The sequence below is a fragment of the Phalacrocorax aristotelis genome, chromosome 2 (genome assembly GCF_949628215.1).
Source record: "Phalacrocorax aristotelis chromosome 2, bGulAri2.1, whole genome shotgun sequence".
Classification (NCBI taxonomy): Eukaryota; Metazoa; Chordata; class Aves; order Suliformes; family Phalacrocoracidae; genus Phalacrocorax; species Phalacrocorax aristotelis.
Genome location: NC_134277.1, coordinates 129,812,827 through 129,831,351, shown reverse-complemented (window position 1 = coordinate 129,831,351; position 18,525 = coordinate 129,812,827). Strand labels below are relative to the sequence as shown.

At 47.9% G+C, this 18,525-nt stretch overlaps 1 long non-coding RNA gene and 5 other non-coding genes across 6 annotated transcripts; 3 read left to right on the top strand and 3 right to left on the bottom strand.

Annotated features, from left to right (window-relative positions):
- Positions 1-4,808: 4,808 nt before the first annotated feature.
- On the bottom strand, positions 4,809-15,190 carry LOC142053458 (uncharacterized). Its single transcript, XR_012659230.1, has 5 exons — positions 14,462-15,190; positions 12,268-12,401; positions 8,300-8,489; positions 7,660-7,726; positions 4,809-5,416 (listed from the first exon to the last, which is right to left on the bottom strand). It is a non-coding gene; the product is annotated as an uncharacterized LOC142053458 (long non-coding RNA).
- TRNAR-ACG (transfer RNA arginine (anticodon ACG)) lies at positions 9,902-9,974 on the top strand. The gene has a single exon. It is a non-coding gene; the product is annotated as a tRNA-Arg (tRNA).
- TRNAY-GUA (transfer RNA tyrosine (anticodon GUA)) lies at positions 13,299-13,388 on the bottom strand. Its single transcript is given in 2 exon segments — positions 13,299-13,334; positions 13,352-13,388. It is a non-coding gene; the product is annotated as a tRNA-Tyr (tRNA).
- Positions 13,571-13,643, top strand: TRNAR-ACG (transfer RNA arginine (anticodon ACG)). Its single transcript has one exon. It is a non-coding gene; the product is annotated as a tRNA-Arg (tRNA).
- Positions 14,982-15,054, bottom strand: TRNAR-ACG (transfer RNA arginine (anticodon ACG)). Its single transcript has one exon. It is a non-coding gene; the product is annotated as a tRNA-Arg (tRNA).
- Positions 15,191-15,273: 83 nt separating the features above from the next.
- On the top strand, positions 15,274-15,363 carry TRNAY-GUA (transfer RNA tyrosine (anticodon GUA)). Its single transcript is given in 2 exon segments — positions 15,274-15,310; positions 15,328-15,363. It is a non-coding gene; the product is annotated as a tRNA-Tyr (tRNA).
- Positions 15,364-18,525: the final 3,162 nt, after the last annotated feature.

The following is an 18,525-nucleotide window of genomic DNA, read 5'->3' as shown; positions in this document are numbered from 1 at the left end:
AGAGGAAGTACTGCATGTTGGGAAGAAATAGCCCCATACTACTGCCTACCTAAAAATAGGTCCTTTCCAGGGACCAGCGACAAGTTTCACAGATAACAGGCACAGGCTTGCTTTTCCACACCCCCAAATAAGCCCTACAGTGACAGTGAGACAGGAAGAAGGAAAGGATATATATAAAACAAGACCAGTTAGAAAAATGGGAGATCACACCTGTTAGAAAAGTGGGAGAATCCCACTTCCTGTGGGAGAGTAAGAGACCAAGTGCTTTACTGTTTTAGCACGGCTTTTCAAATGCAGCCCCACCACTTTGCTGTCACAGCATCCCATGGGAGCCTGTTTGTAAATCATCACTACATGGCTCCCCTGCTAGCAGAGAGGGCTAGACACAGGGGGCACAGCTGGGGCAGTGCCAGGGGGTCTCCCAAGCATACCAGAATTTAAGGAAAAGGCAATCACAGAGTTTTTACCATAGGAATTTTGACTGGGGGACAGATTTGATTTCCTCTCTGACCTTAACAGGCTGTAGCACCCCCCCTTTAAACACTATTGCCACAGCCCCAGCTCTGTCGTCAGGAAAGGAGAGTGATGTTCAATAAGGAAACGACTTGCGTTTCACAGCACAGATCCAGCTCAGGCTTCCCAGCTGGTGTCAGCTCATCACTTCGCAGAGATACAGCCCTATCCCAGTGTCACGTTTCTCCCCAGCCTTAGTCTGCTCAACATAAGCCACTCTTGATGCTATTTCAGTATGTCCCCTGCATAGCTCAGCTGGCACAGCAGAGGAGCACAGGCATTTTTTTCTCCAGGACAATGATGAGGTCTGTAGTTCAAAGGAGGAACTGATTTTAAGGTTATACTCAGCACATGACTATACCACGTCAGAGACCTGCTGAGACTCTGTCCCAGCTCCCTAGGCTGGTCTAGGTCATGTTTTCCTCCATCCCCATCTTGAGGGTCATTCCTCCAGGACAAAGTAGAGATTCAGCGCTGGAAGATAGAGGATCAAACATTATGGTATTACAGCTAAATTAAAATACTGTGTGTGGGGGAAGGAAGGTTTTCACACAGCAAGGCATTACCTGAACAAGTCAAGTGCCTGCTTAGCATGTGACTGGTGACAGAGGTGGTACCTATGTTTTCCTTTCATGTGTTCCTTTGCCCTGTAAATGCTCTTTAGGCATAGAGCAAAACCAGCATGACTATTCATTTCTGAGTGCCAGTGTCTTTTTCCTTTTGAAAGGCAGATTAGAAGAGCAAGTTTGTCTTTTAGCCATTTTCCGGCCAAGTTCTTTCCCCACTCCCTCACGTGAGATTCACATGAGCGTAGGGGAGCACAATGCATGAGAGAGAGAGATGCAGGTGTTTGCACGGACCGCAACATCTGGAAACTCCTTCAAGCTGGGCAGGAGTTGAATGAATGTACTTTAAGCTATGATGAGGGATGCCATCCACTGTGACACTGTGTTCACTGTACCAAGCAGCAGTTTATTAGATTAACGCCCTCCTGAATTATCACTTCAGGAAGCATCTCGAGCACGCCGGCCCATGTCCACACACACGGTGTCGCATTGCCCTCTCCCATCAGGCTCTTCTCCAGGAGTCAGCCTTTCTGATTCTGGCTGAGCTTAGGGAATGTAAGGAAAGAAAGGGCAGACAGCAAGTCCTTTGGCCACAGAACAAATCAGACTTTGGGTGCCTCTTCAAAGGCTTTGACCTTGCCACCAAAGGGTCAGCTTTGCAGGAAAATTTGTGTTTTGCACGGAAAGCAAGGGTCGGGCTGCCTGAGGATGCACACCTCTCACTGTGAAGTCCTACACCTCTGTAGTCAGTGTTGGGCAATATGAACGAGTAGTTCATGGGAGTAAATTGCATCCCAGTAATCTTACCATGATCTAGGGAGAAGACAAAGAGTTTGGGGCTTTCTCTCCTCCCTCCCCGCCCCCCCCCTCCCGCCCCCATAATTCCCCTGCCTCTACCTTACCTTGCCAAGCACAGCCTGTCCCCAGCCCAGAGGGTCAGTCCTGGTGACCCTGGCCATCAGCAGGGAGGGAGGCTGCTCTGGTGCTGTGTGCAAGGGAAGGAGTGCTGCTGTGAGCCAGCAACACCTGACCTCCCTTGTTCTACCTCTGTGGTCAAGAAGCTGGAAGAACAGGGCACCGACAACTCCATATCCCACCGCCACAGCCACTTTTTTGGATCAGGAGAAGGCGACTGCGGAAGAGGATGGGTGTGTGCAGGGAGGGCTGGGATGTGGTGGCAAAGCAGAGTGCAGGATCGGTGCCAGAGCTGCTGTGCACAGCAGCTTATCACAGCACTTAGAGTTGCACTGCTATTGAAGCACATGGCTGACTGCATGTAGTCTGCAAGAAAGAAGAGGTGGTGCAACAAAGTTGGTCCTCTGATGGATCTGCTTGTTGCGAATTTTGCCTCCTTGAGTCACTTGTGGCCCTGTTTTTCTAAGGCCATGGGGTCAGATCTCCCTCATCTCTGCCATATTGTAGGTGTGCAGGGAATCTTACTTCAGGGAAACCTTGGGATGTGACAAGCTGGAACAGTACACAGCCTGTTTCTGCTGCTTCTGATAATCCCAAAGACTGTAATGCAAACATGACAGTGGTGATAATGGATTTCTGTGTGAGTAGACTACAAATCACGTCTCTTCCAGTTACCTATGTAGTATGGCTTTGGTGCTAGTTCCATCCCTAATCATTGCTATGAAGTACTTCACAGCAAGGCAGCAGCTTTGCAGGAGCTTTGCTTTGTGCAGAAAATTGTATTCAAGGTGCCTTTTAGGCCGTGGTTCCCCATATCCCAGAGTGACGTGTGTGCCGCTTGCCATCATGCTGCTGGGACTGGGGCCGCTGTGGGATCCCACCAGGAGTCAGTCTCAGGACTGCATCTCTCATCCTTTGATAGTTCAGCTCCCAGTGTGGACGGCTGTAGTGCTTTCAGGGCAATCCTTAGTCACTGGTTTAATTCCAACTCAAAGGAGAGGGGGTTTTGGGGTGGGCAGGAAGCCTCTTGCTCATCGCTGGGCTTCTTATTCTACTCGTGTCATGGTTTTAGCTGGGATAGCTTTAATCTTCCTCACTGCATCTGACATAGTGCTGTGTTTTGGACTTAGTATGAAAATAATGTTGACAACACACTGATGTTTTAGTTGTTGCTGGGTAGGGCTGATACTAGTCGAGGACTTTTCCAGTGCTACCTTGAATAGCTCCTACATGACTCCGAAATCCTTGTTTGGGTGTTTCTGACCATTTTGCAGTCCCCTCTGTCAGTAATGGATGATGAACACAGTTTGAGGGAGGAGGCAGAAATTATTCCTGATATTTTCCATCTAGCTGCCATCTAGATGTTTCACAGCTGTCTTTACTGTTGTTCTGTGCACATATATATGTGCCTCTTTCCCCTCTTAGCCCTGTTTTCTTTGTCATTCTCTTACTGCTGATACTCACTGGCCAAGGTGTGGTAGCATCAACCAGAAATATTGAAAGCAGCCCATGAAATTGTAGAGTTTTGTACCACCTTATGTCTCTGTGTCAATTATTTGTACAGTTGTACAAATAAATTCAATCCTAATAAGTTCTCTGTTTAGGAGTTTTCTGGACTTTAGTCTGGGTTGTGACCTTAACAGATTTCACCTCTACAAATGTGAGGGCTGAGAAGACAGTCTCATTTTGGAGGAGGGGAATCCTCAGTCCCAGCACACTCATTTTAGATTTAGAGCAAAGTTCATGAGGAACCTCAGAAGTTGAACCTGGGCCAATCTACTATTCCACACCAAATAGCAGAGGATGCCTCTGCCGTCCCTGGCCTCCACCAGAGGTACTCACCAGAGACCTTGGTTCTGCAGCCAAAATGGGACAGGCATGGCTATTGCTATCTGTTAACACTCTGAAGAATATGCCAAGGAGCCCAATATGATTAGGTGTCCACAGCATAACAGTTCACCATAATCTTCAGCAAGCAATGCCAGCAATAACACTGAAATCCTGCTTAATCCAGGAGAGATGACACAAAAATGCAAATAAAATTATTTATCCATGAAAACTTCATTAATACCCACCCAAAATAGATTACATTTATGGAATACTTAAAAAAGCTAAACAGACTCCTACCTTTACCCATCTAAACTGGCAAGACGTCTCACCTGTCACCGGCTGGTGTGCAGGTGATTGCCCTGAGAAGGTACAGTGCTCCCTTAAAAACCTTCCTCTGCAAGCCATGGCTCAGGTTGCATTTATTAGGGCGCTGCTAATATGTCAGGTGTTGAAGCCAATTCCTTGGGCACCTGGCAGACTTCAACCTAAAATGCATCCAGACTGGCTGCTCATTCTCAGGAACTGAATGAAGTCAGCCATCATTCACTTCCAGGGAAGTATAACTGTATCTTTATCAAGCCAGGTGTCGTGCATCACCTTCTTGCCTTGAAGAAGTCGACAACATTCTCATCCCCTCTCTGGCGACTTAACATGTTCCTATGTGAAATGCTCTTTACACTGACTGTCACAGGTTGCTCCAGGCTGGAAACTGAGAAATAAAGCATTTGAAGGGGCCAATGTGTAGAGCAGGAAGCTCCACCTTTTTCCATCTTGGTGATCCCATTTTCATCCTTTCCCTCACTTTACAGCCAGGGAGCCATTCTGAGGGAAGCATGCCTGTCCAGAATTTGGGAGGCAGTGGGATCTGTGCCTCGGCTCTCCAGCCCCGGGCCGGTGTTGTCCCCGCTCCTCCCCTGGCCCCACATGTTGTCCAAAAAGCAGATTCGCCACACGGTGTGCAGTGAGTCAATAATCACACACTCAGGACAGACACTGTTAATTTATTTCAGAGTTGCTCAAGCCTGGGTGCTTGGTGGTTTTCCACAGATCAAGCACAGAGAAGACAGCTCCTTCATTATATTTATACAACAAACTCATACATATTCTGCCTATCTAATACTTATTCATTCTAATCTACATAGGTTGCATAATGGAATTAAGTCACTTGTCTTTGTTCCGCTTCAGATCCTTCTGCGCATGTCTTCCTCTCTTTGGGGGTCCTTGGTGGTCTTTACAGATGAAGTACCCTAATCCTTTTTATCCATATATTGTCACCTAAGGACAACTCAAGGCTATTTTCTCTTCCCAACTCTCCTTTATATTCTTCCAAAAGGAACATTTGTCCTTGATTAAATGGCCAAGATATTCTGTTCCTAAGCTTAGGTTAAATATTAAAACGTCAAACAATGCTTGATCAAAAGGGAGTCTAGATTCACGCTAATTAAACATAGACAACACCTCTTCTTTCAGGAACCATGCAGGGGGGCAGAAAGGTGCCTGGGCTGTTTCCTTCCAGTTTAGGGAGGTAACTGTGCTGCCAGTGGGCTAATGGGTATCTCTGTGTGGTCCCTGTGTGAAGCCGCTTTGTAAAACTGGAAGGAGAAAGTTTGCAGGGGCAAGTGGAAGATGTGAAGGGAAAAAGACTCAATAACAGGGTAAGAAAGGAATAAGCACACAGCAGTCCCAGGATGCCCTCTGCATTGTATAAGCACTGCTCCCTTTAAACTGACTCCCCAAAGCCCAGCACAACCACCCCACCACCTCTTCTGCTTCGCAGCACCACAACAACCCACTTTTCCTCCTTCCCACATCAACCTTCAGCTCCTTTATCCTCTACCATGAAGCAAGTGGACTGTTTCACCCTCTCCCTGAAAAGGCAAGTCCTGTGAACCAGAGAGCAGCCTATGCTCCTGTGGGCAGAAACTGCTCCCCTTGCTCCTGATCCCAGCACCAGCTTGAAGCAAGGCCTCCAAACCAAGGCTGACTAGGTGAACACACTTTGCCCTATGCCTGCCAGAATAATGATAGCAGGCAAGGTAAAGAGAAGATGTTTACATTATTGCAGAAGAAAAACTTAAACAAAAAACAAAAGACAAAAAAAAGAAAACGGTGGCATTCAGGCATTGAGCCAGTGCCTTTCCCATGATAGCACTCTGGCTGAGCACTTGAGCCAAGGTATTGTTAGCTGGCCAGGTAATGCTAAAGGAATGAAATAATTCTAATTTTTGCCAAGAGGAAGGGCCAGTGCATCTCCTCGACAGGGAAGAAATAGGAGGAACTCCATGCTAAAGTGGTGGACCTCCCTGAAATGGAAAAATTAATTATTTTAGGAGAAAATTAGATGTGAGAGATGTTTTGTTCATCCAAGAGGAAATACTTCTTGGTCAACACAGCCTGAGGTGTAAGGTGTGGAGGAAGATAGGCTATCTGCTCCTCACTGTGTCAGGAGAGCCTGAGGCAAAATGCCTGGATATGAGAGAATGGCCTTACTGATTTAATCTTCAAAGCCAGTAACTGAAGCCTGGTTTTCTCTCATTTCTCCGCCTACCTCTTTTATAAGTCTATCTATCTTGGCAGCTGTGAGTAAATGTTTTTATTTGCTTTTTGTCTTAACCTGTCTTGAATTAAGTATGATTTCAGTGTAATTGGATACTAATGACTTGTTCCTTGCCAAAGGATGTGGTAAATCTCCATGTAGAGCTTAAGGCACCTTGCAAGCACTCTGGATTGCCAGCTTGTTCTCCATAATATCCAAAGCATTACTGAATGCACCCTCCTTCAGCTGCAGGGCCCCACTGGACCCACAGTAACCAGGAAGGAAGAAGTATCTTCTAGGGTTGGGAGCAACCAGGAAGACCTGAATCTCAGGGGCTTCTGCAGGTTTGTTGGAGGACTTCGGTTTGGGGAAAGAACATGTGCTTCTTGCACCATTTGCTGAGCAAGAAGAAAGGTGAGAAACACCCATCAGCCTGAACGGAAGCAGCAACTTAAAGTCCGTTAAAAACTACGTATATTTGTAGCCGGCCTCACTGCCAGGAAAGCTATCAAAAGAAGTTAGGAGCAGCCACCAAAGGTAGGCTTGGCATAGCGCAGGCACACCTGTCCTTCCCTATCTGCCCACCCCTTTGTATCACCACTTCTTATTTCCAGCTCTTAGCTGTATTAATCCCCTCCCCAGGCCACTAGCCTGATTTCCCAGCTCTGGCTCCAGCTTCCTCCAGGCATAAGGATTGTTCCCTGCCTGACCAAGGTTTCTCCTCAAATCAGTATTCTTGGCTGCAGCCCTGTCCTGGGTTCGAGCCGGGCCCATCTCACTGGGACCTGTTTCCTGAATTGCAGAGCACCCCAACACAGCTGTTCTTCCATGCAGCACATGTTCCATTAGTCAAAACTGAGTCTCCTTATTTGCTTACATCAATTCCATTAAAAGTACATAGAAATCTGAGAAACTACTCTTTTCTAACAACATTGTTCATCCCATCGTTGCAGCAGGAGCAACATCCCTGGGATCTCTGAGTGAATATGTGGGAGCCCTCTATCCTGCCTGGCTCAGGCACGCAGTGGATCATCTCTCTGGCTGCCAACCGAAGGAATAGGCACAAGTCCAAGGTGCCTGAACAGAAAAAGGCACTACCCCTACCCCTACAAAATCCTGTTTGCAATTAGACTCTTCCTGCTGATATATGCCCTCCAGCCATTTGGACACACTCACCCCCTTTCATTCACTTTGTGGTTTTTCAAGATTAATTCAGGGGAAAAAACCAAAACCCATCTGCAAAAGAGGAGCTATTTGCAAGTCTCTGCTTATGAAGGAGCTGCTCCCCTCCATGCTTACCTCTCTACACTGGCTTGAGGCAATCAGGAGGAATTTGCCTTGTCTTCACCGCCCACATCACTAGCACCTGCGAAAAATAGAGACAGCAAGAAGGGAAATGAAGAGAGAATGAAAATAACAGATTGAAAGTAAAGTGTCTGCGGACGCAGACAGTGACTCTACCTCTCACCTACTGGATACTTTCTCCACTTCTCACACCTTGCTCCAACTCCATGTCTTCTGCTTCATTGTCTCAACACGACTCTCCTTTGGGCTGCAGTTTGACAAGCAACTGCAGGCGGCTGAGCTGCTCTGGCCAGCAGGACAGGTCAGCCTGTGCCTCTCACCTTCCTCATGCTGGCCCTGTCTGCAAGGTCTGGTCCCCTCATTTGCACCGGCTGAGCTGATTCACCTCACTGACTGTTAGAAAATTACCCACTTCTTTGCTGGGTTATGAAGTTGGCTCAGGTGCCGGGAGTGACCAAAGACCACTAAAGCAGTGACAAGGCAAGTTGTGTAGCTAGCACAGTGGAGAAGAGGGGAAGAGAAGTGAGACCTCATTACTTTGGAGCAAGGAGCTGCTAAACTGGCTCATCCTCCTTTCAAACTTCACCCTCAACATGTTCATTGTTACCCAGAATATAATACCTTCAGTACCCACCAGATGGTCCGTGACTTGAAGGAGTGCTCACAAGCGTGTCAAGCCAAAAGCCATCACTTAGCACAGTAGTCTGGCAAAATCACCACTGCTGAGAGACGTACGGTAGCAATGTGTGTCGTTGATTAATGTCCGTCTCCAACAGCTCCTGGCATTTTCCCTGGCAGTAGGTTAGGTGAATCCCATCCTGTTCCTAAGGAATGGAAAGAAGAGTAATTCATGTTTTTCCATGCTCCCTAACGTCCAAAGCTGGCTAACTGTTTGGGTTTTTTTTTAATTTGTTTGTTTGTGTAATGAAGCTAGGGCTAAATATGCAGACTTTGTTTTCAGTAGCTGGACTCTCTCTGGTACAGACATGTTTCTGAAAGCCTGATGGACAAGTGTCAGGTGAGAAATCAACCAGCAATCAAAGGCTATCATTGGAAGGAACCCAGCAGCTCAGTGACACCCAGGTTATTATCAGTGATGGGCCAACATGCTTGGCTGCCCTAAGGTCACTGAGAGGCTCAGAAAAGCAGGCAGGAAGCATCACTAAGATGTCCTGAGGCTGAATCCAAAATGTTACTGATCTGTGAGGTGCTCCCTGGCTCTCCGTGGAAAAGCAAAACTTACTTTGCATCTGATTGACAAGGTAGAACTGGAAAAGTTCTGGGGTGTTTTGGCCTTTGCAGAGCATACCGAGTGACCAAGACCACAGCCGCTGGGGCGCTGGTCTCCTTCCTGAAGCACCAAAACAGTGCTTTGTATGGATTCAAAGGCAAAGCCCATCTTGGCAGTCCAAAGAGAATTGTCTGAGCTGCAGGAAGAGAATATGGGGTACAGACCAAGAGTAACTCAGGGCTTGGGGCAGGAACTAATATGCAGGCATGAGTTAGGCAAGTCATAATGGGAGAGGCATTGGTGTGACAGTGGAGTGGGGGTTACCTGGAAGACAAGGTGCTGATGCTATCTTGGTGTCTCCAGAGCTGCCTTTATCCCTGTGAACAGATCAGGTCTGTGCCGCACCACACAGCCTGTCCCAGCCCTGCAGGCCTTGTCTGTCTGCTTTGGGGTCCTTATGCAGAGGCAGGACCAGGCGTGGGGTGAGGGCTACAAGGCTTTTCTGCTACTGCATGGTGGAAGCAGAGACAGATCCCACCTCCTCCTCTTCCAGGCACCAGGGGAGCAGCTGGGCTCTGCTGGTGCCAGGGGCTGCTAGGGTGTGGGCGAACAGAGTTTACGAGCAAAGGGGCATGACACAAATCCCAACATTTGGGAACTGGATTATAGGATGATGTTTTTCTTTTTTCCTTTCGGCATAGATACTGCAGAAGGCGACATGATGTGACTTGTTCCCGGCTTGTACTTGCAAAGCTCTTCATCACAGTGGAGCAACATCAGATACGGGACTTGGACCTGGATGCCGGTGGGAACATGGGGTTTCCCACTGCACAACCGTCACCCACTGCTGGAGAATTTCGGGTTCCCCCACCCCAAGAAAAACAGTGCAGAACCCACTAGGGATGGGAGGAGAATCAGAGACTCAATACTGGGGGACCAGGGTGTGCAGGACTTTGCTCCTGCCCCGCAGCCCCGCGTTTTAGCGGTGCCACCCACCGACACTAGGGGCCAGTGGCGCAATGGATAACGCGTCTGACTACGGATCAGAAGATTGTAGGTTCGACTCCTGCCTGGCTCGCTGGTTTAGTTTTTACACCCTCTCCTCACCTTCCTGGCCACGTATCCCTTAAGGTTCCTGCCCAACCGAGCATGGATGGAGGGAAAATTGGGAAGCCTGGGAAAAAAAATACATGGAGGTAGGGATTTCCTCATTAAGGGATTGGTTCAGTTAAGTTCTTACCCACACATCCTGCTCAGCATCTTTGGAAGGCTTCAGCTGGGTCAACTCTATTTCCAAAGAGATTTATTTTAAAAAAAATAATCTTGCTTATTACATGCATCTTTCCCAAGCCCTCCAGGAACCTCGAGCACCTAAGGCTATTCCCAGCATCTTCCAGTTTTTCACTGTCATGCTCTGGCTTGGCTGACCCTGGAGGATACCTGCTCATTGGCTCCTGATGCTGAAACAAGGTAGGTTTGGCTGCTCTGGGGAACTTCCTGGGGAACTAAAGATCATGTCTGAGTGCCCAGGATGTCAGTTGAGAGAGCTGCTGTTAGATGAGTGATAATCCGATAGATCTGGTGACCCTGAAATCCCACTTAACTCAAGCCAGGTGAAGAGTTGGTACAATGAGAAGCATGTGTTTATGATATTCAAAATAGATACACTGGCAAGAGTAAAGTCAAGAAATAATACAGTTTCAGATACTAACAAAATCAGGAAAGATGCTCTCTCTTTTCCAGGGGTTTCCCACCTATGTGATAAGCAAGACATCTTGTCTGTGCATGTGCCCGTATCGCAGACCGCATCCATCAGCCAGCACCTCGGCATGTGGGAACATTTTCACCATTTTTCCTTTTAAATCCTTCAGTCTGAAAATTTTTATCCTCAAACTCTTAACTCTCCTGAGGTTTATCCTATCTCCCCTTTCTCTGGGAGGAAAAACAGCTTTTTCTTGAAATGCAAACAAACATTTTCTTACAATGCAGGAGCTGAAAATGTTTTTTCATTGGAGCAGGTGTCCCCTCCTGCACCCGCCAGGCCATTTAACAACCCCTGATCCATCTGTTTGCCTGCCCACCTCACTCTGGTGACCCAGGGTATCAGAGTGAAATGTCCTATGAATGGGGTTTTTATAATGTCTGGCATCTTTCATTATTAAGTGATAAAAATGATTGAATAGGATACACACACAGAGTTTGTTATTGGCCCTTGCCGGAGACCAGAGAAACAATTAAGTACTTGGCGGTGACCGGTCGCCAATACTTTTCTCCTAAATTAAGTATTTATCAAGCTACGCTATTATCCAAGCACTGAATAGGCTGTTACTGTAGTAAAAAGCATTTAGTACACATAAATACATGAGCATGTCCTAGAAGAGTGGGAAGCTGAGCCAAGCAGTTACATTAATGTAACAGAGCCATAGCTTAGGAGGCAGAATAGTTGTTCAGCATACAGCAAATCCTGAGATCGGTGCCTACATTTTTCCGCAGTTTGAGTTACAGGTATTTTTGTTTGTTTGTTTTTCCTGGCTTTCATTCTGTTGTATTTTTATTTTTATTTTCTTTTTCTCTGCCTTCGTTTTCACTTACGGGTAATACATAGAAGCACATGCATGTCAATACTTTCTGGATGGGTGGGAGAGAAAAAAATGTCTTGGAGTTGGAGAGGGAGAGGAGATGGTCCCTTCTTCAGAAGAAACTTTGGATGTGCCTTTATTTATTGAGCTATCCTTTAGGACAAGGAGAAAGGACTGTCACTGAATGAGTGAAAAGGAGTGAAGGAGTTTGCATGAACTTCTGCAAAAAGTAGGAGCAGAGACATTTATATAGGAAAGAGTGAATCTTAACCAAGAAAAAAAATGCATCTTGCAGCCCTGGATTGAGTCTGTGCCCTGTCCCACACTGGGGAGCCGTAAAGGGATGTGCTTTTGGACTGTGGATTCAGATTTGACTGCTAGATGTGTAAGATAGCAGACACCTAACAAAATGGATGTCTTCCCTCAATTTCTGCTCACCGGGGTGTCCCTGTTCCCTGCTGGGCCGGCTTTTCACACCTGGATTTCTCCTGAGATAGTTCCCGAGAGGGTGTACTGCACCTTGCTGGAAGGAGAAAAGGCTCTGTGTGTGTGTCCATATGCAGACACAAAAACATGCTAATCAATATGAGAGGTAGCTGGGGCCAGGGGCGTAATGCATGAAGTGTGTAACTTCAGAGCAGAAGCTTGCATGTCTGGCTCCTGCTGAGCTTCATAAATCTGTTTCCCTGCTGATAATCTTGCTTGTACCCTGTTCCCACAGACAGTGGGCCTTCCTTGCTCTCATATCTGAAATCTACCCTAGAAAAACATTCTCACACAGAGAAGACTCACTCTGGGTTCTTTTGAAGGAGAAAACTCCCATTCTTCCCCTGCTACGCATACAGACTTGGCCGCCTTCAGACACTTTTACTCTCTCCACGCCAGCAGTCGTTGCCATGTGTGTTTTTCTGCATGCCACGTAGCACCTGTAATGACAAAAAAGACTTTAAGGGAAAAGGAGGGGGGATGGCAATACAACCACAGAACAGAAAACAGGAAAAAAAGGCAGAATGTGAGTGCTGGCCCTGTTATTTACAGCAGCCTAAGCAGGCCCATGTCCATCTGCATTAAATCTCTTCTGTATAAAGGATCCCTATGCCCTCTCCTGCTGCTCCACCTTCTCCTCGACCACCCCATGTACCCGCTTTATGGCACGGCCAAAGGCCAAGACCAAACATCTCGCCCATCGCCTCAAGTTGAGAGAGCATGGAGCACTTTTATCCACTCCCATCAGCCAGGATGCTCAAAGCCCTCATCCATAAGGACTACCTGGCATCATATAAAGCAAAATCAGTATGGATTCTTTGGCACCACATAATGCAACATGCAAAATGAGGAGCACCTGTCCAGAGCTGAAGTGGCACCCTGGAAAAGAAGACCTAATAAAACTAGCTGTGATTGTGCTAAAAACACCTAAATTTTTTTATTCATATAGGGTAACGCCAAATGTATTTTATGATTATTATTATAATATATTATTTTATAATTATATTATATTATAATATATATAGATCCTCTACTCTCTACTGCTAATAATATTATTATGGAAAATAATGAAGCGCTTCCAGAAGCGTCACTGCAACATGAATTTCATTGTTTACTGCAGGGCTGCCACCCACCCCTTTACAGTATTTTCTCTTTTTTTGTAAAAAAAAACAAAAAAGAGAGATGTGAGTTGCTCATGTATTACACATGTTTGAAACGGCTCTAGGAGAAGCTTCTGCCTGGGCGGCGGGGCGGGAGCGGTGGCCGCGACTCCATCCATCGCCGAGGGGCCGAAAATGTCAATATTGCCCGAGGAGTAAGAAGAAAATATTGGCCTCTCCTTCGAGCCGGAATCGAACCAGCGACCTAAGGATTCCCGCGGGCCGCGCCTCTACAGTCCTCCGCTCTACCAGCTGAGCTATCGAAGGGAGCTGCCAGTCACCCCCCAGCGGCCGCCCAAGGTGCCGCCCCGCCCCGCGCGGGGCTCTGAGCATGCGCTGTGCGAGGGCAGTGGCCGCGGGGGTGGGCAGCGCATGCGTGCGCAGGCGGGGGCCCGCAGCGGGAGAGGGGCTCGCTGAGCGGGCGGCGGCGCAGAGGTTTGTCGCGTGCAGGGCCAGTGGCGCAATGGATAACGCGTCTGACTACGGATCAGAAGATTGTAGGTTCGACTCCTGCCTGGCTCGTGCGTCTTTTGGTGCCGGGCCGCGTCTTCGCTTGCCCGCGGAGAGCGGAACTAAACTGGCCTGGCCTCTCTTGCCTCCTCCCTCCCCGGTGGGCACCAGAACGCCGCACGCGTTCACTTGGAAGCTTGCAGAGCGCGCTGCCACGTTTTTTTCCTTCTACACCATCTCCAGTGTTACATATCAGAACCATAGAATCATTAAGGTTGGAAAAGACCTCTAAGGTCATTAAGCCCAACCATCAACCCAACACCCCCATGCCTCCTAAACTATGCCCTGAAGTGCCACGTCTACGTGGTTTTTGATCACCTCCAGGGATGGTGACTCCACCACCTCTCTGGGCAGCCTGTGCCAATGCCTGACCACTCCTTCAGTGAAGAAATTTTTCCTAATTTTTCCTAATATCCAATCTATGTCTACCCTGACGCAGGTTGGGCCCATTTCCTCTCCTTCTAACAAGCCTTCTCCAGTAAGGTTCCCAACAACGGATACGTGAGCGTGAGCAACACGTGGAAAAATGAGGGTCTCAGGGCTTGGCCCCGCACAGCGCGATGCCCCGTCCTCGTGCCGCCCCTCGCCTGCCTGCATACCTTGTATCGTGACCGGCACCAGCGCCGTTCACAGACACCACAGAATAAAGGGTGGCGATTCCAAGGGTTAACAGCACCAATGAGCCCCCTGGGTTATTTATTAATAACAACATGAACCGCTTTTTATAGCGAAGTTGCGCTGAATCCACAGGTTGCGGCTACTCTGAAGCCCTGGAGCGTTCTCAGAACACCTCCCTCCCTTGCCCCTCCCGGTCGCAAGCTGTTCCTTACCCGCTGCATCACCTTTAGAGGTGTCAGAAACGGGGTTTTGCAAAATCGCACGCTTTTCATTCAGCTGCACAGCGAGGATGCTCTCACGCTTCTCAAGACTAACGGGTAATCGCTACGAAAATAATAGTCTTTGTCACAGCAGCGTTGCTTGTTGCCTTCGGAGACCTCACGGCTGTTTTCGGGGATGCCATTCCTAAGACTGACTGTCCCGTGTCAGGCCAATGGTGAGCACGCTGCTCCTCTCCCAGGGCCTAAAGGATTTTTCCCCTGTGTAATTCACTGGCGCGTTCATTGGGTTCAGTCGATGGCAGAGTTAATGCATTCGACGAGACACATATTTAGGGGGTTTGAAAAGTTTATGTCCAGGAGGTTTTCTATAGTTTCTTTGGTAGAGAAAATAACTGACGATGTGCCGGGTGTAGAAACGGTGATAAATTACGAGATCAGGTGAAAAACAATCTCTGCCCCCGTCGTGCGCGTGTAACTGCGGTGGTGACGTGAGAGGCGTGAAAAAGAAACGCGAGCCAGGCAGGAGTCGAACCTACAATCTTCTGATCCGTAGTCAGACGCGTTATCCATTGCGCCACTGGCCCCGCGTAAGGCTAATACCTCCCCGATCCACCGTAGAGCCCAAGGCCCGAGCGCAGCGCCCGCAGCGCCCGCCCCGCCGCCCCAGGCATGGCCGCAAGGCCGCCCGCGCCGCGATCCCGCACGGCCCCGCCACGCAGCAGTGCGTCCCGCGCATGCGCGGCCGGGCACCGAGACGCGGCCTGCACATTCTTGAGGCCTGGCGGAGGAGGTTTAGTCAGGTCCCTTCGATAGCTCAGCTGGTAGAGCGGAGGACTGTAGAGGCGCTGCTCGCGGGAATCCTTAGGTCGCTGGTTCGATTCCGGCTCGAAGGAGACGTCAAACTTTTTCCCCTCCCTCTATACAAGCTGCGTCTAAACAGCTTTTCTTTAACCATTTGCGGGTACGGTTGTTTTTCTCTTCGCAAACCGAGCCTCTCCTGCAGTGGCTCGCTGGCTTCCAGCAGGAGCGGTTGCTGCGGGAGCAGAGGACGCCTGCTGCGGGACTGCCAACGCCTCGTTAATTTTTAAAGGAAAAAAAGATGCATGTTGTTCTTACTCCAACTTACTGCAAACCCTCACAAAGCAAGTTAGTGCAGGAGGATGCCTGTTGAGATCCTGTCATCTCATCACTGTTAATTAGGATGTTGAAATTCTGAGTTTTTTTTCCAAACTTCCCGAAATGTCTAGACACTATTTTTCCAGAATAAGGAAGTATCCATACACTTACATACTGCCACAATAGGAACCCATTTTCAAATCCAGCCAGGTGATACTCAGCACGTGTTACCTCTCTCCGCCAGTGGGAAATCGCCTGTTTTTACCAGCATCTTTCTGAGATTATTTTGTAAGTGTCGGCTACCACCCAGTCGTCCCACACTATCGCCTTCCCAGCCCTGAGACCCTGACGCTGGCACAAAGGACAGAGTCCTCTCATACAAAACTCCTGTACCCATTCATCCCTCTCAAAGTGAAAGGAGACAGGTGCTGCATGTGATGATTTAGCTGACTTTAGTTCCTGGAGAGGAGGAAGGGGGTTGCTTTCATCAGCGGTCTTTCTCCCTGCTTTGTAACAGCACAACGAACATTTTCTCTTCTGTGGAAGACATAAGTGTAGGAAAAGAAATCAGTGATTTTAGCTGTGCTCAGTTTTGCATGCTTCATAATTCTTCTTCAATGATTTTATTCTAAGAAGAGGCAAAAATGTAATTCATTTTGACTGAAATCATACCCATACTTTGGATATTAATTCTTAGGGAAGGTAAGCAATGAACTTAAATGACATACAACTGTTTGATGTTTTTTGGACTAAGCAGAGTGGTTTATCCTCTGAACTTGTTGTGGGGAGGAAAGTGCACAAACTACGTAAATAATTGGTTGTGTGGACGGTAGGTCTAAATCTTCTGTGATTTTTCTTCCATTCAGTATTTTGAGTGAGTCTGGGTATGAGTTACTATCTAAGCACGCAAAAGGGCAGCTCTTTGAGAATACATCCAGCCAAAATGGTTGCCCCTTGTCCATTTCTCAAATGCTTGGGCTTCTGTGATCACAGAGACTGGATACCATCCTAGTGAGAAATATTCCTGTCCTGTAGCAGGCCGAGACTATCTGGCACTCTGCGCTGGCTCTTGGACAGCTGCAAAACCCCTGAGTGAGTTGATGGGACGCCTGCCATTGTCCTCAGCAGCATCAAGGTCTCCCTCTCTGCGCGCACCCTTTGCTAGGGAAAATCATTCCGTATAGGAACTGATGCCAGGAAAACTACTGTGTTCTATCACCTCATTGCACTGCTGAACTTGTTTATGTAGACAAGCACTGTGCATTAGATAAAGGATTTGCAATGTGCAGCTGTAGCTCTGGCTGCTTTGCATAGGTAGGTGCATCTGCTGCAATCCAAGACCAAGTTCCTCTTTGGGGAAATCCTGAGTTGCCGCTTGCCACTTGTTGGGATGCAAAGCTGTACTTTTGGGCAGCTGTCTCAACAGCTTTTCTAGCTGTTACCGGAATGAAGTTGTTGACAGTGTGGAAAAGGGAGTGCTACAATTCATACATACAACCTTTATTAGTCAGAGTGGTTGACAGCAAAGGTAGATTTCAATATATAGTACTTTAAATATAAATAAATGCAGCAAAACAGAACAAAATTTTGGGGATCCATACATTTTGAGAAGATTAACTGGTGTGCAGCTGAATTTTACACAGAAGCAGATCATGTAAGCATAGCTACGTTCATGTCAGGAACTTTTCTGAAAAGCAAACAAATGAGTAAAATTGCATTGAAGAGCTAAGTCCTGAAATCCTCATTCATCCTTTCTCCAGCTGTCCTCAGAATAGCTAGTCCTGACAGCAGCGAGAGAGGCAAATGCTCTGGTACTCTGAAAACTAAGTTTCCTCCTTGGAATTAAACCATGGGTTCAGACACCCAGATTTTTAAGCTGGAAGTCCTGGAGAACTCACTCAGAGCCTTGGTCATTGGTTTGTTCTGAGGTTTTTTGGCTAACTGCAATAATCTGTTGTGGCTCTTCTGTACCAATCGCCATGTCAGTAAAAGGGCTTTGCAAACATGTGGCACCTTGCCCATCTTTGCATCACACTGTGAGATCGAGTCATAAATCTTTCCCAACAAAAATGTCTCATTTAGAAAGAGTGAATAAGAACCACATGACTTACGGTACATCTCGAGCCCATGGAGATAATTTCCTTGATTTCAGTAAACTTTGGCTCTGGCCCATAGAGTGGGCTCTGGAGGGACATCAAAGGTGTTTGGATGTGAAAAAAATCCCCAGTTGCTTTTGCTGATCTGGGATTTACCTTTCCCTCCCTGTCTTTAGGCCTGATCTGTAGCTGTTGTTGAAATCGAGGGTGCAATTCTCAGTGAATTCCATGGGAATAGGAGGAGGGATTTCACACGGGAAATGGTTCCACATATAACCTGTAGCTTTACACCAGACTTCTCTCCGAATGCCTCTTCCATCTCTGCTGGAAACAATCACTACGTAGCATGTGCACACTTTCACAGTGAACACCTCTACCAGACAGTAAAAAGAAATCACTTAGCCTGCAGATTTGTCACATACTATGAGCACTCCCTGCTCCTTCGTTGGGCAATAACACCTTATACCAGAGTAAACACTGTGCAAAAGGGAATAACAAAGAAAGCCAGAAGATGTGTGTATGTGCGTGTGTGTGCTGGGGTGAGTGGGTGCTGGTGCCCCGGCACGTACCCAAGTGGGCTGCGTCTTGCCCATCTCGCAGCACTAGCACCCCAATGCATATACCGCCTGATCCGGCCACCCAGCAGGAGGGTTTGCAGCACTCAGGTGCCGCTGGGAATGTGCCTTCTGGGATCACGTCGCCACAGCGGCAGGATGGTGTCACCAGCTCCCCTCCCCTGGGACTGCCGGGATGGAAGGGCACACCACCCTGGCACCGCTGGGCAGGCAGGATGGCGGTCTGGACTTACATATGTATGAGTGGCCTCCAAAATTATTTGCAAGG